Source organism: Micromys minutus (genome assembly GCF_963924665.1).
Source record: "Micromys minutus genome assembly, chromosome: X".
Classification (NCBI taxonomy): domain Eukaryota; kingdom Metazoa; phylum Chordata; class Mammalia; order Rodentia; family Muridae; genus Micromys; species Micromys minutus.
The window spans coordinates 41,068,249-41,085,810 of record NC_137970.1 but is presented as its reverse complement, the minus strand read 5'-3'; positions in this window follow the sequence as shown (position 1 = coordinate 41,085,810).

Here is a 17,562-nt window from a genome sequence, read left to right as displayed (position 1 = left end):
GCGGAGTAGGTAAAAGAAGGAATATATATGGGGAGGGGCATGTAACACTACAGGTCTCTTGAAGAGCCATATGGAAACCTATTGTTCAAGAAGCTTCCTAAAATATGTACATACATGAAAGGAATTTAAACGGCATCTCCATGAAGGAGACAATGCCCCAACTAGACTTCTCATGCTACCAAATCCAACCTCTAAAAGGTTATAGCTTAGAAAAGGGTTATACCTTACTGAGTCATTGGCAGAAGGGGCTCTAGGGTTCCCCAAACATCACAAGCTGTTGCCAGCTTATTGATTGCCCTCTATAATCTGATGGTAAGTCTCCATTCCTGAAAACACCACCTGCTTATGTCAAACTAGAATTGTCACCCACTAATGACTAAGCATTCTTGATGCAGGAAGGTGCTCTGTATGCTACCAGAAGAGAAAGATGATCATCAGTATCATCCAGCTACAAACCCCGAGACCTAAGACAGCTACACGCCTGCAAGATATGCTGCTGCAATAATAGCATATATATCATGGGTGTAGCCAGCCACTTTTATTGGATTTAAGGCACAATCTATGAGACCAAACTCATACCTCACGTTGCTAAAGTGACCAAGAACCTGAAACTAGATAAGAAATGGGCTTAAGGGAAAGCTTCCTAGTATTATTGTGCTAAAGGAACACAACAATAAAATGGCTTCTGGTGACATATTGCTATGTCCATAGGTCAGTTCTTATCAGAGAAGCTTCTTCTGGCAGCATATGGGAAGTAACATAGAGAACCACAATCGGACAATGAGCAATAAGCGGGCCTGGGGGACACTCAGTCCTAAGTGGCATATCTTCCTCAGCCCTCCACTCTAGGCTCAGATGTCTAAGCAAAAGATGAGGCTGAGAGACTGGAAGAAGCAGAGGTAGTGGTGACTCCAAGGAACCTGTCTTTCAGGCACAGCGAGACGGACGCACATAGGAACTCACGGAATCTGTGACAGCACAAAGAAGGCCTGCACAGATTCCAGTCACACAAGGTCCCAGCACTGAGAGGGGGAAGGTGACATGTGGTCCCACATCTAACGAAGAAGCTATTTGTGATTGATATCTGTTGGCAAAGGGAAAGTTAGTTTTCTCTAATGGGGTGTCACTGGTCATATGAACCATACTCTAGGGCAGACACTGTGGCCAACACAGAACAGATTCCATGGGGCTTTGTTTAGCAGAGAGGCATTCTTGCTTATTTCTTTATTACTTTTTGTCCCATCTGGGTTTTTTTATTAATTTTTATTTTTGGTTTTTATTTGAGGGGAACGTTTGTTTTTGTTTTGAGAGCAAGAGAGAAGAAAGGAGAGGGGAATAGAGAGAAAACATGAAGTTGGGTGGGAAAGTAGGTAGGGAGGATCTGAGAGGAGCTAGAGGAGGGAAAACATGATCAAAATATATTGTCTGAAAAAAATCTTAGAGCCTGGAGAGACAGTTCAGTGTTTAAGAGCATTTGCTTCTTTGCAGAGGACTGGGGTTTGATTCCCAGCACCCACATGGTAACTCACAACCACTTGTAACTCCAGCTTGAGAGCATCTAACACCCTCTTCTGGCCTCCTGTGGCACTTATACATATAGCACAAACACGCATGCATGCGCGTGCACACATACAAATAAATAAATAATAAAAAATAAATTTAAAGAAAATAATAATCTTAATAAATAAAATAATACCAAGTGCTGATAAAGAGGAATTGGATCACTTCATAAATTACTAGTAGAATTGTAAAGTGATCTAGCCATTTTGGAAAAAAGTCAAAACTAAACATGCATTAAACATGTGGCTGAATATTTCTGCTGTTAAACATTTATCCTGAAGAAAACTTTGTCCAGAAAAACACTGTGTGGATGCTCCCATCAGCTTTACTTCCCAAAGCAATATGCTAGATGCATCCTAAACCTTTCTCAGCAGGTGAGTGATTGGACAAACGCCCACAGATCTGTAGAATAGAATCGTATTTTGAAAGCAACAGAAATGAATTATTGATATTTTAGCAACAACTTGCATGGACCTCAAGCTCATTATTCACAGGGGGAAAAGTTAACCTCAAAAGGTTATACACTGCATAATTCCATCCGTATAATATGCTCCAAATAACAAAACGGCAGAGAAGAACAAATTAGCGGTTGCCAGGCAACAAGAACAGGAGGCCAGAATGGAAAGTACATGCAAATGCAAAATTCTGATAGTATTTCTTAGTGATGAAGGAACATGTTTGAGTCTTGATTCTAATGATCCGTACATAAATCTACACATATGATAAAATGTACCTTCTGTTGTAAGACCCCAAGGAGTCTTAGCTCAGGAGCGAGACCCACAGAACACAATTAGACGATAGACCGCTGTAATAACAAGAGGTTTACTTCCATACGTATGGGGTTGCTCATCCTCGCAGGGAGAGGTAACCCCAATCACACATCTTTTATTCTTTACAGTGGGCAGATTTCAGCAACAACATGGGGCGGTGACATCAGATTGGTGGGTTACAGTGACCTTTGGATTCATTGGATAAGGGGGTTTAGGCTGATGATGATGTATATTTGGGTCTTTTCTGTGAGACCCTGTGGCTGTCAGCCAGCAAATTCTGTGGGTTTTCGTCCTTGTTTTGTTCCTCAGAATTGAGTGATTAGAGCATGAGCTAATTATGACATGCGTCAGGACCCCATCTAGGGCTTTCTAGAGGGCCAGGTGGCTATCAGTCAGAGGTTTTTCTGAGAATTACTCTGGGCCATTGTTTTTATTTGTCAGGCACAGGTGGGATATCATAGCCTTGGGATGACTCGAAGGTCTCTGAATCTGACTTCAGCCATTTCTGTGTCTTTAGGGTCCCACATCCCCCCTTTCTTTGGATTTTATTTCAATCTTGAAATTATAGGTTATTCTAGTGTAATTCTTGATATTGTTGTCTGAGCATCATAACATGAACTGTACCTATGTGTTCTCGGATAAAGGCTAGCAGGCGATTTTAAAATGTAAGGCCCGAAGGTTAAAGGCAAAGCAGAATAATCAAAAGTCTAAATAATCAGAGTTAAAACTAAAGTGACCCCCACCCCTGCTGTAAAAACAATAGATCTAGCTCTCTCCTTTTCTGTAGGACTACCTCTGCCAGGGAGGTGATCGACTCATGAAGGTGGGAGATAGAATCTTTTATCCTCTGGATATCAACGTCTATGGCTGCATGCAAACTGGAGTAGCGGTTGTCATGAAGGCAATTTTTATTTTTAACTCTTTTAGGCTGGCTCTCAGAAGCACACTCAGGGTTAAGGTTGTAATTGGTTCTCTATTTCTCCAGCTTAGATTCTGTCCCTTCTCTAGTATCTTAAAAACCTCGGATCCCTCATGATATAGGAGGCAAGACATCTACTGAACTAAGACACAAAACCCCTTGGCCTGATTTAGGACCTGAAGATGTACACAAGGGGTCGATCTTGAAGAGCAAGCCCACCAGGTATCCCCAGGGGGAATCAAATACCCATCTGGTCTACAATAGTCATGAGTAGAGTTACAAAGAAACTTTTTCTCTGGGGAGACAGTGTCTATGCATAGTCTTTCTCTCAGTTTCTGAGTGGGAATATCTCATGTGTCTAGCCCAGTCGCTAATTTACACAATTTAGGGGTTAAAGTGGGCCACCAGGTGTAAGGAGGTGACTCTTTAGACATTGACCACACCTGTAGCTGATAGGACATGCCATGTAAGTCTAGCAGGAGTATGGGAGTTGCTCACAGTTGTCTAGATGACACCCCCCCCCCCAACCACAGAGTAACTTGTAGTCAGATCATAGTGTTCAGGATATCTTGAGTTTTAGGTGGTTGTCAGTCTTTTCGATTTTCCAACTGGAGATGTCAGACGGCTCAGGTCTGTCAGCAGGACTAGGTAGGGTCCTTTCTAGCAGGGCTCAAGCGTCTGGGTGTGGTGTCGCCGTATGTAGACTGAGTCTCTAACTTGGAACTGATGAGATGTCTTAGGAGTCCCCGGCTCATAGGCAGCTGCCAGCTGTGACCATGCTTTTTTCTGCATAACCTGTAGACATTTTAGCCTAGCATATAAATCATCATCATTGTTAATTATAGGTAAGTTCTAGGGTATCTCTTATAACAGTCAGGGGTGTTGGAGTCCCATACATAACTTTAAAAGGAGTCAGGCTAAAGAGGGATGGGGTGTTTTTAGCTCTAAATAGGGCAAGGGGGAGAGCACCACCCAGTCAGCACCAGTCTACAAGACCAAATTTTTTACCTGTCCTAAATTTTGGGGATGGTAAGCACAATGAAGTTTCTAATTGGTCCCCAAGAAACAAGCTAATATCTGACTTATCTGGGCAACAAAAGGTGGCCCATTGTCTGACCTAATTACCTTAGGGGTTTCAAACCTAGGGAAGATCTCTTTTAGAATCTTCTTAGCTATGACGACTGCCGCCATTTCTCTCTTTGTGGGGAGGCTTTCACCCGCCCAGAAAAGGTATCTATAAAGACTAATAGATACTTATATCTATATCTTCCTGGCTTAATCTCTGTAAAGTCTACTTCTCAGTAAACCCCAGGTCTATCTCTCTTTGGCCTCTTTTTTTAACCTTAGTTGTACATGCTTTCACCTTCTGGCACGGCACACAGTCATCTACTACTTGTCCTGCTAGACACCTTAAGTCTGGCACACAAGAATTTAACCACAAGATGGTCCTCAAAAATTGATCGACCTCTAGATGGGTCCATTGATGCATTTGTTTCAAGTCCAGTACTATATACCAGGTTCTGGATGAGGGCAATGGGTTCAACAGGTTATAGGGGTCAGGTACCATGAGGTGGAGATCAGCCACCCACTTGTTTACCTCTCGGAGATCTTAAACTGGCCGGCAGTTGTTGGTTCCAGGTTTTCACAACAGTAGAGGAGGTATGTTCCAGGCTGATTGGCACTTACGCAGAACCCTGAGTTGGAGTAGCCGGATGATGTGTGGCTTGATCCTGTCTAGCGCCTCCTTTGACGTGTGGTGCTGACGCACAGCTATCAGGCTAGCCTGGGCTTTTCAGTTCTATATGGATGGGGGGACTGGTTCTCAGCCTCCCCCATTCCTATAGTTTCCACCCAGGCTTGTGGATACAGCCACCAGTCTATATCTTGAACCCTTTGATCTTTATTTTTAAACAATTGATATTTATCTTTTAATTTGATAGTCAATACTTATATGGACTCTCCCTGCCAATTTTTAATTTATGGCCCTTCAGGGAGGAGTGGATTTGGGCCCGTATCTTGGTGAAGAAGTCTCTCTCTAATAGGGGATAGGGGCATTCAGGAATGACAATAAACAAGTGGGATACCCAGCCCACTCCGAGATCCACTGTTCTTCAGTTAGTCCATGAATATTGTTTGGTGCTAGTAGCCCCTTGAGCCCAAGACTTTTTGTTTGACATGGGTCCCTCAGTTCATAGTATCACAGAGAACTGAGTCCCTGTATCTACAAGGAACTGAATAGGTTTCTCTTCCACTTTCAAGGTTACTCTGGACTTGGGGAGAGGGTCTGAACCCTGTCTCCCATAATTGTTGTCTTCCTGCATGGCCATTATCTTGGTACCCAGGGGTTCTTTTTCAGGATCACAGGTCCCCCTTTTCTTCTTTTATGGGCAATCTCTTGCCCAGTGTCTTTTTGTCCTTTCAACAGGCACTGATTCTTGCCTAGAGGCTCTTTCTTAGTGCCAGACTTGGTTCTTAATTCCCTGTTCCTCACTACTGTGGCCAGGATCCTCTGCAAATTTTTTTTCTTGTCTCTCATCTCTCTTGAGCTCTCTAGCTTCCTGCTCTTTTTTGCTTTCTTATGGCTTCTTGCTCTTTTTCTTTTCCTATGAATTTCTCTTTCTTCTTTTTTAGTTTCTCTTTGATTGTCTTCTTTCTCTACCCTTTATCGTATTTACTTTTACTTTCTCAACAGCTTGTATTAAATCTCACAATGACTTGTCTCATAATCTTTCTAGTCACTGAAGCTTTTTTCCTGACACTTCTACTGGTCTATAAAAGACATAGTCACAATAGCTTTGTATTCCTTGTTGCTGGGGTCATAGGCGGGATGCTTCCATGAGCTGCTCTAGAAAGGCTAAGAGTGACTTGTCTGGTCCCTGCTTAACCTCACGTACCTTTAAGTGATTGGTCATCCTGCAACCCCTTAAGACCTGCAAAATGGAGCCTGATGTAGAAGGTAATGCTCCTTACCTTCTGCCGAGTTGACGTTCCAGCCAGTCCTAGTCAGGGATATCCTGCATCTATGTCCACAGGCACAAGGGAGGGGCGCCCATCTGCCGACCCCCAGGACATTCTTTCAAGCCTCAAGGATAGTACGCTGTTTCTCTTTTGTGGACCTGGAGCAGCTGCTGGCAGTCCTCCCAGATTGGCTGCTGGGAGAAAAGGAGTGACTCAAGTAAATTAGTCAAGGCCTTCAGGTTCTCAGAAAAAGAAGAGTTATGAGTTTTCCAGTTATACAGATCGGCCGAGGAGAATGGTCAATATTGTAGGGGTTGTAGGTCCCAATCATCAGGAGGGCCATAGGCTCCTGGGGGAGCAAGATATTTGACTGCTCAAGAGTTGGGCCACAACAACTGCGAGTCTCTTTAGCTGGCCTCTCTGGGATAGGCATCTCTTGCCCTTGTTGGACCAGAGGAGCTGAGGGCCCCTCTGGGTCCTGCTCCTGGGTCTGTCTGCCTGAGAAGAAATAGAGGACAGATAAGGGGGAAGGTGAGCCAAGAAGAAGGAAGTCAGCATCTGTGGCGTGGCAGACCTCTTTCTTTGGTGATAAATAGCCATGTGGAAATGTAAGCTGAATAGAAGAGCTGTGATTTTAGCTTTCTGCTGGTGCTGCCCCCCCCCCCCCAGCTCAGCTGCGGCCTCTCGGATGCCCAGTAACCGGCTCCACTTAACTCCCCAGCCCTGCCCTGCGCCGCTCCGCCTGGAGCAGCTGTACTGGTCCACAGCCAAATGCAGCAGAGGCCAGGTTTTTTATATATAAAAACTAAAGCTTGCACCAGAATGTAAAAACTAAAGCTTCTCTCCTTATCAGAGTCTGAGCTGAGAAGGCAGGCTTAGCCCAAAGCCTGTAAACAGGAAAGCAAATCTCACAGAGCCCCGGGCGGGACACAACAGGCGAAGTCAGACCCCCTCCTCACGCAGAGAACCAGGAGGGAGGGCGTCTACACCACAAGGGAATGTCAGTCCAAGTCCAGATACAAAAAGGAAAACAGAAAGTAAAATTCTGACGCGTCCCTATAACGAACCCGCAAGTCTACACAGACACCACAGAAAGCAAAACAAAAATCCTAGGTGTTCCTTGCCTCGAATAGTACAGGAGATCCAGGTTGCCTTGGGGCAGCCACCCGGTCTGAAAGGATGGCCACTCCGAGGTGAAGAGTCTGCCACTTTCCCTTCTTGACTTCAACAGACAAATTGTGTGCCCTATCTTTACGTCCGTCCAGTGGTCCAGGGTAATAGTCAAGGGTGTGGAAGTTTTCTGTCCCATTGACTCGTCCAAGTAGAACGCTACAACACCACAGAAAACAAACAAGACCAACACAGGGGCGTCCTGCACGCGATTTCCACATGAGCCTGATACTTTCAGTACCCCGCTCAGACTGCAGCTGAACCTTAGCTACTTACAGATAGAGGTGGACCACTTCTGATCCTCCAACGGGACTCTGGAGTGTCCTCCAGATTCCCTCTTCCTGGATCATCCTCCAGAGCCTGTGACCTGTGACGACCTGGCACTTCTACGGATCACAGCTGCAAGCCCCTCACGGAGCTTTCAGCGACCACCCAGGCTAGGGGACTCTAACCCCTCAGAACCACACTAGGGGACTCGAACCCCTCAGAAACACTTAAACACAGACAGCAGACAACATAAGACGGAAAGTAACACAGAACACAAAACACAGACTTTGCACAAAACACAGACTTTACTCAAGCTTACCTCCGATCTCCCTGCCAATTTTGGACTTGGGGAAGCGCGTTTTCCTGGCCAACACACCAAGTGTTGTAAGACCCCCAAGGAGTCTTAGCTCAGGAGCGAGAACACAATTAGACGATAGACCGCTGTAATAACAAGAGGTTTACTTCCATACGTATGGGGTTGCTCATCCTCGCAGGGAGAGGCAACCCCAATCACACATCTTTTATTCTTTACAGCGGGCAGATTTCAGCAACAACATGGGGCGGTGACATCAGATTGGTGGGTTACAGTGACCTTTGGATTCATTGGATAAGGGGGTTTAGGCTGATGATGATATATATTTGGGTCTTTTCTGTGAGACCCTGTGGCTGTCAGCCAGCAAATTCTGTGGGTTTTCGTCCTTGTTTTGTTCCTCAGAATTGAGTGATTAGAGCATGAGCTAATTATGACATGCGTCAGGACCCTATCTAGGGCTTTCTAGAGGGCCAGGTGGCTATCAGTCAGTGGTTTTTCTGAGAATTACTCTGGGCCATTGTTTTTATTTGTCAGGCACAGGTGGGATCTCATAGCCTTGGGATGACTAGAAGGTCTCTGAGTCTGACTTCAGCCATTTCTGTGTCTTTAAGGTCCCACACTTTAAACCCACACAAAAAAAATGCAGCTTAAAAATGGTGAATACTAAACCAAATTCAGTGGCATGTGTCTTTGATCCCTGCACTGTGGAGTTGGAGGCAGGGGAATCAGGAGTTGTAAACAAGCCTTGGCTACATAGCAAGTTTAAGGTCTGCCAGGGCTACATGAAACCATATTTCAAGAAAACAAAGTAAACCAATAGTGAACATTGGATATCTATAAGACAATGAACAATAATTAACTGATTACAGTAATTTTCAATTTCCTGGTATTTTATTTTATATATCATATCACCATTGAAGGAATTTGGAGCTTCAGGGGTGACTTGTAGTGTTTTTGACACTCCCTGAAAGGTTTCTTCCAAGGGAAAGAAAGTTTTAACTCTAAATTTTTATCCTAGTGTGAGAGATAAAGCATAAAAGCCCTTTAATTATTTGTAGAAAAAAAAGGAATCTTTAGGTCATAGTTAGAAATGCCATAAGCATTTCAAATATAATAAATTTATTAGGTGATGAAACTCAGTGGTACAGCACTTGCCTAGCATGAGTGAGATTCTGGTTTCCATCCCCAGCAAAGGTGTGTGTGTGTGTGTGTGTGTGTGTGTGTGTGTGTGTCTGTGTGTGTGTCTGTGTGTGTGCATGTGTTTGTGTGTATAATATAATTATAATAATATATGTGTTATATACATATGTATGTATATATTATATACCCATACATATACACAACATAGAACAGTAAACACATTGATGTGCATAAATTTTTGGCAAAATGTAAATCACCCATCACTATAAATCCTTAAGAGAATGAGCAAGAAGAGCTCGAAACAATTGGAGTGGAAATGCTCTGACAGGACATTTTCTGACTCTCCTTATCCCTGTGTTTCAACTTAATCTTCTGCCTTTGTTTTTCTACTGCTGAGGGTAGATAAAGGTTCATGAATTATACATTATATTATGATAAAATATTGCTCTTTGTCTTATTAAATGTTTGCTGCTTTGAATTCTATTTGTCTATTATAAAAATTTTCCATAATGCTTTCTTTTCCCAGAATTTGCTTAGCATAGCTTCCCAATTTTTATTTGTAGTCCTTGCTTGTTTTGATCTGTGTATTTTTCTTGTTTCTTTTCTTTCTTCCTATTTCTTCCTTTCTTCTTTTCTTCCTTTCTTCCTTTCTTCCCTCCTTTCGAGACATATACTCATGTAGCCCAAGCTGACCTCAAACTCACTACATGGCAACAGATGACCTTGAACTCCTGACCCTCCTGCCTCCACCTTCTAGGTGCTGGGAACACATGCATGTGGCACCATGTTTAGTCTTTTATGTGTGTCTTTAATAGAGAACATACAGCTGTATATTTTTCCAAATGAAAATCTTTTATTGTTTAAGGGACAAACTTAAGGAGCTGTGGTGGCACACCTAAAATCCCAGCACTCAGAGATCTGAGGCAGGAAGCCAGAAATCTAATGAGACTTCATCTTACAAAATTTGAAAGAAGAAGTTTAATATTTTTAAATATTATTTAAAACCGTGTCTCTGTATATGCATGTGTAGTTGTGTGCAAGTCCTGTGAACTGCCCAACATGGGCGCTGAGAAACTGTGGGAGAATAGCAGGCACTTTTAACCAGCCCGCCATCTCTCCAGCCCAGGAAATTGTACCCACTTGTTTTATTGTGACAAGTTACCCTTTAATTTCATTGTTTTTGTTGGTCTGTGTCTCATATGCATTCGAGACATTTCCTTTCCTTTCCATTCTTTGACCTGTGCTAAGATGACGTAGTTTTTACTAGTCTTTTCTCTCTTTTTTTGTCCTCTAGTGACTTATAAGGTGTATACACTACTTTCACCCTAGTGTTACTTTGCCTAATTTGCTCAGTTTCCATGCAGTGGTAGCACATGCCTTAAATCCCAGCACAGAGAAGCCAGAGGCAGATGGATCTGTGAGTTTGAGGCCAGCCTGGTTACAGAGCAAATTCCAGGACAGTCAAGCCTACACAAAGAAACCCTGTCCCCAAAAAAAATGTATAGTATTTTAGTTGTGAAAGTTGAAAAATAGCTAGATTTATCTCTCGGGCCCCTTTAAAGCATTTGTCACATGTACTCATGCATCTAATATTTTATTGAAATGTTTTTGCTTATGTTTGTACAAAACAAAGCCCTTTGGTTCACTAGATAGGAATGTTTGGCAGCCCCCGGGAACTACTTAGAGATATTATCATTTTAAAAAATACCTCTGGGTCCCACAAGATGACTCAGTAGAAAAGACCATCTGCCACCAAGTCTGAGAATGCGAGTTGAATCTCCAGGACCTACATGGCAGGAGTGAGTGAACTGACCCTGCAAGTTGTCCTCTGACCTCCATGTGTATGCCATGCCATACAAGCATACATACACACACACACACACACACACACACACACACACAAGTCAAAACATTAAAATATGATGTTTTTTAATTAAAAAAATAAAATCACTTTTTTAGTTTTGTCAAAAACAAATCAATTGACTGCTTACATGCTGGTCTCCTTCACCCTCTCTAGTCTAGTCCGAGATCACTTGGTTCTACAGTCACTTCAGAGACATTCAAAGCGCTTACAAAAAAGGCTGCTACAACCAGTACACAGGCTTAATCAAGGTCACAGGAAATGAGATCAATACATTAAAAACAACTGTATTTGTATACAATAAAACATTGGAAATTGAATTTTAAAACTGTAAAATTTGCTATAGTACCAGAAATACCACATACTTTGTCATATTTTTTTAAGATTGATTTATCTATTTGTTTTATGTGAGTACACTGTACATTGTCTTCAGACACACCAGAAGAGGGCATCAGATCTCATTACAGATGGTTGTGAGCCACCATGTGGTTGCTGGGATTTGAACTCAGGACCTCTGGGAGAACAGTCAGTGCTCTTAACCACTGAGCCATCTCTCCAGCCCTAGTCATAATTCTTAAAAAGAAAGGACCAGGTCTTGAGACCTCGCTGTCTCAATTCTTCTGAAGTCTGTTACTGAGCTCTCCAACTTCATTCTTCAAAATTGTTTTGACTATTATAATTCCTTTGCTTTATCAAAGAAACTTTAGAGTTTGTTTGAAATTTTCTACAAAAAAAAAAAAAAAAAAAAAAAAAAAAAAAAAAGATTTGCTGGGGTTGAGGTTCCTGGCAATCTTTTCATGACTACATTGCAAAATGACTCAAAACCTAGTGACTTGTAACATGCACCCTCATTACCTCATGAATCCTGAGCTTCAGGAACCTGGGTAGAGTTCAGGGCCTCCTACCTCAGGATCTTTGGCTCATAAGGCTGCAGTCAAGTCGTCAGCCAGAGCTGAGGTAAGGAGCGACTGGGGGCTTACATGGTCATAGACTTGTTTGCACAATTAACCTTGCAGACAGTTACGAGCACTTGCTGCTCTTGCAAAGGATCTGAGTTTAGTTCCCAGCATCAGGCAGTTCACAGATGCCTGTGGCTACAGCTCCAAAGTTTCTGATAGCCGCTGAGGATACCTGCACACTCATCTATAGTGTAGATTTGAGATCACAGTTTGCTTTCTATTGTCTATAATAATCACCATGACCAAAACCAAGTTGGGAGGAGAGGCGTTTCTTCAGTTTACAGTTTCACATACACTCCATGACTGAGGAAAGCCAAGCCGGGAACTCAAGCAGTGTAGGAACTTGGAGGCAGGAACTACACAGAAAAAGTCATGGAGGAGTGCTACTGCTTGCTGGCTTGATCCCCATGGCTTGCTTTTTCATACAACAAAGTACCACTTCCCAAGGGGTGGCACCACCCACACTCGGCTGGGCCTCCTACCTCAATCATTAATCATGAAAATGGCCTCACTGGCTTGCCTCCAGGACAATCTGATGGGCACATCTTCTCAATTGAGGCTCCCTCTTCTAAGATGACCCCAGCTTCTGTCATGTTGAGGAAAAAAAAAAAAACATATGCAGCCCAGCAGTCAAGAAGACAAAATGCTCTTTCAGAGGACCTGGGTTCTAGTCCCAGATTCCCAGGAACTCCATGGCGGCTAACAGCTGTCTGTAATCCCAGCTTTAGAGGATCTCATGTGGTCTTTCAGCCTCCTCAGGCATTGGGCATGTAGTGATACAGATATATACATTCAGGCCAAACACTCCATGTAAAATAAAATAAAAATACATAAACCAAAAGATATATACTTAAAGATGTCATTCCTTGCTAACTGTGGCTGGAGGACTCTCCACGGTTCCTTTAGTGTCTCTTTAGAACTGCTCACAACATGGCATCGAACTCACCCAGGAGTGTGATACTTCCTAAAACTTGCTTCTTGCCTCTTCCGTTGGTTGCAAGTGCATATCTCCCTCCAGTGCACCCACCCTTCAAGAGGGGTTGTGTAAGGACAGGAATGCCCAGAAAGCAAGGCTCCCTAGAGACCATCTTTTAGGCTATCTGTCACCAAGCTATCCAAAATGAGACTTTAGTTTAGGAACACATTGCATTTACTCTGGCCATCTTTGAATATTTTTCATTGAGGTTTCATGGTGCTGAGCCTCCAGACCTTGTCCATTCTTTGTAAGGATTATGACTAAGGATTTGCTATTTCTAGTACTATTGTAAATGTTACCATTTTAAAATTCAATTTCCAATGTTTTGTTGCTGTTGTGTACAGATACAATTGGGCTTCTATGTATTGACCTCATATCCTGTGACCTTGATTAAATCCATGTACTGGTTTGAGCAACCTTTTTTTTTTTTTTTTTTTTTGTAGGCTCTTCAAGTGTCTCTGCAGTGACTGTCTACAGAAATGGGCTGCTTTCTTCTTTCAGATTATATATTCTTTCATTTTCTAGGCAAGGACTTTCTGTGCTGGCTATTAATCACTAGTCCCTCTTACATTCCAGAGGCTTTTATCTTTCTGGGATATGTTTTGGAAGGCTCTTTTAGGGACTGAACTGGTAAGCTGCTTGCTATGGAAGTATGAGGATTCAATTTGTATCCCTGGCAACCACAGAAAAAAGGCCAGGTGACTCCAGATCTGGGAAAAAACAGAGGCTCCTTACGGAATCGTCGAGCTTCAGGTTAAGCAAGAGATCCTGTCTCATGAACTAAGGTGAGGAATCATTTAGGAAAATTCCTGACATTTGCCTCTGGCCTCTACATGCACATGTGCCCTTGAAAAGACACACACACACACACACACACACACACACACACACACACACAAGCTCGGGTGCGCACATTAATTAATTAATTCAGTGCATCAAAGTTCTTTTAATATCTGTTTATGGCTGAAAATATCTTTGTTACTCCATCATTCATAAAAGTTTACTTAGTAGATATAAAAGACTACTCAAACAGTTTGTTCTTTTTTTGCTTCAAGGATGCTGTTTCATTGTCTTCCAGCTGTCAGTATCACTGAAGGTCTTCTACTTGTCTTTGAAGTTCTGAAGTTTTATCACTCTGAGTATGGATTAGTTTTATTTATCATGCTTTGGACTTCTTTGGTTTCTGCATATGAAGACTAGGATAGTGGGCTGACAATGTGGTTCAGCAGGTAAAGGTGCTCATATGCAGCCTGACAGCCCGGGTTCTGAGGCCCCGTATCGATTTCCATTACAGCCCTGGAAAGTTCTATTATCTCCAACAGTTCAAGATGTTCCCTCTTTCCCAGTTCCCCAGCACTTCTGATGTTCTAAGGAGGGTGAGATGACAACTAGCGTTTGGGTCTTGTTATTGTTTGTATTGGGTTTTGCTTTTCTGATTTTTTTAGAAAAAAATAAAAACATCTCATGTAGCCCCAGACAGCCTTGAACTCACATTGTAGTCAGCAATGACTCCCTTCCCTCCAGACCCACCTTCAAGACTGGAATCACGGTTCACTTCATGGTCATTGTAGGCAGAATACTTTATATATAACAAATAAATAAATCTTTCAAAATCAATAAATAAATGTAAGGCCCACGGTTGCATAGTCCTTTACTGAAATTTCTTCCATGTTGGTGTGCCTTAATACCTGGATAAAAAGGCACCGTGGATATTGCTTTTAAACTACTGCTGTGTCATTTAGCCATTGTGGCGGTTTAAGTAAGTTTGGCCCCCATAGATTCGAGTGTTTACATATGCTTGGCCCATATGGAATGGCACTATCAAAGGATGTGGCTTTGTTGGAGGAAATGTGTTACTGTGGGAGTGGGCTTTGAGGTCTCATTTTATGCTCAGATTATACCCAGTGTGGAAAAAACCCTCCTCCTGGCTGCCTGTAGAAGACAGTCTCCTCCTGGGCACCTTCGGATCAATATGTAGAACTCTCAGCTCCTTCTCCAGTACCTACGTGCATGCTACCAAGCTTCCCACCATGATGATAATGAACGGAACCTCTGAAGCTGTAAGGCAGCCCCAATAAAATGTTGTCCTTTAGAGTTGCCTTGGTCATGGTGTCTCTTCACAGCAATGGAAACCCGAACTAAGACTGCCATGCGTTTTTAACATATTTTAATTAAAAGGTGTGTCAGTTGTGTTGCATGGAGTCCCCCAAGAAACAGACACTTGAGATAAAGCTATGTGGATGAGAACTCTGTCAGGAAACACAATGGAGAAGGGTGCCTCCGGGAAGAGATTATAGGATGAAGCAACAGGAGTGGGCGGGGCCAGGGAGGTAATTGTGTAGCTAAGTCATTAGGTCTCCAGTCACTAGAGCTTGCAAGGCCTGGCATCATGTCCCAAAGTGAAGGGAGAAGGCTGGTTCTTCATATTCCTGTGTAAGTTGTTATGGGTTGTCCTGAGAAAAGATCAGGGGGAACACTAGGCACTGCTGCTGACTACAGTGGAGTGTGATTCCAGAGCTGACTGACAGCGTCCGAGACGTTTAAAGTGGTATCTGAGTAGCATATCACAAAATCTACTATAAACACCTTGGGCTCCAAACAGTACAAAATACCACTGAGCTGTAGTTTTTGTTCCCTCATTTAATATAAGATCTACCACAGATGGTGGCAGGCATCAAGAGCATCTCTCCTGGGTCAGCAACATGGATCAATGGGTAAAAGCACTTTCCATAAGCCTAGTGATTGAAGTGTGATTCCCTGGGATCCACATGATGGGAGAAGCAACCCTTACCCTTACAATTCTCTTCTGACTCACACACATGCTCACATGTGTGCTCATTCACACACACACAATAAATGTAATTTTAAAAAATAGATTTATTTTTTATTTTGTGTTTGTGTGTTTTACCTTCCTGTATGTCTGTATACCGTGTGTGTGCCTAGTGCCTGAGGAGGCCAGAAGAGGACATTGGATCCCCTGGAATAGGAGTTACAGATGGTTGTGAGCTGCCATGTGGGTCCTGGGATTCAAACCTAGGATCTCTGGAAGAAGATCCAGTATTCTTAACCACCGAGCCATTCCTCCAGCTCCATTAATGTAATTTTTTAAAAGAGGGCTAGAGGGCTTAGTCATTAGAAGCTGGACTCATAACCCAATAAAGTGGTCCCCCCAACACTACCCCCTCTTTTTCTCCTATCAAGAAAACAAAATTTGCTTTATCTGGCTAGGGAGATGACTGAATATATAAAGGTGCCTGATAATCCCTCCCCACTGGATGGTGAAAAGAGAAAAGTGGCTCCAATAAACTGTCTTCTTGTCTGCACACATACATGAATGTTCAAAATACATGCAAACACACACATACACACAAGGAAATAAAGCTAACAAAAAATGGTAAGAGAGGTGAGCTGTGGGCTGTCCCCTGACCTACATCATTTGACCCACAGTCCTGTCTGCCCTTATGGAGCCACATAAATCTAGATTAGATACCTCCCCTACCAATCCCCTGCCCTCGGGGTCTACCTGAGGCACAGTAAAGACAGATGAGCTGCAAACTGTTTCCTGACCTCTATCTTCTGGCCCACAGCTCTTCCTGCCTTCTCCCAGGAGGTCTGAAGGCCCCCAAGGATAGTCAGGTCCACCTGGAACACATCGAGAAGAAATGAGCCGCATGGTTTTCCCTGAAATCCATTGTCAGTCCATGGCTCTGCCTGTCTCCAAAAGGAGTCCTGCCTGCATCAAGAACATTCAGCCAACACCAGGGACAAAACCACGTGTCTAACACAATCAACAAGAGCCAGGGCACCAGCAGAGCCCAACTATCCTATACAGTATAACCTAACACAGCTGAACCTCAAAAATATGACCTAAAATCCAATTTTATAAAGATGATAGAAACTTTTAAAGAGGAAATTAATTAATCCCTTGAAGAAATACAGAAAAATACAATTGTCCAAGAAAGGAAAGTGGAAATAGAAGCAATAAAGAAAACACAAACTGAGGGAATCCTGGAGATGGAAAACCTAGGGAAGTGAACAGGATTTACAGACAGGAATCGGGTGTGGGAAGAGCAGGGCTTGTGGAGAGGGCTGGGATACAGAAAGCAAATTCGTGTGGGGGCATCTCTGGGACAAGCCAGAAGCCTGGGACAGGAAGGCTCCCTCAAGTCTATGTAGATAAGCCTAGGTGGACTCCTAGCAGCTGGTGCTGTGGAGACTGACGTGGCTACCTCCTGTAACCAGGCAAGATTTCTAATGTAGGTATCATAACACCAGCCAACCCATAAAACCTTCAACCAAAAATGTGTCCTGCTTACAAATAGTGCAGGGATAAAGATGGAACAGAAATCTAGGGAAAGGCCAATCAATGGCTGACTGGCCCAACTTGAGACCCACCCCATTGGAGAATGCCAGCCCCTAACACTATTAATGATACTCTGTTATGCTTGCAGACAAGAGCCTAGCATACTGTTTCCTGATAGGCTTCATCCTGCAACTGATGGAAAGAGACCCACAGACAAACATCTGGCAGAGCTCAGGGAGTTGTGTGGACAAGTGAGGGATGGGATTGAGGGAACAGGAGGGGTCAAGGGCACTACAAGAAGATATACTTAGTAAACTAACCTGGGCCTATGGGGCCTCAGAGACTGAACCACCAACCAAAGAGCAA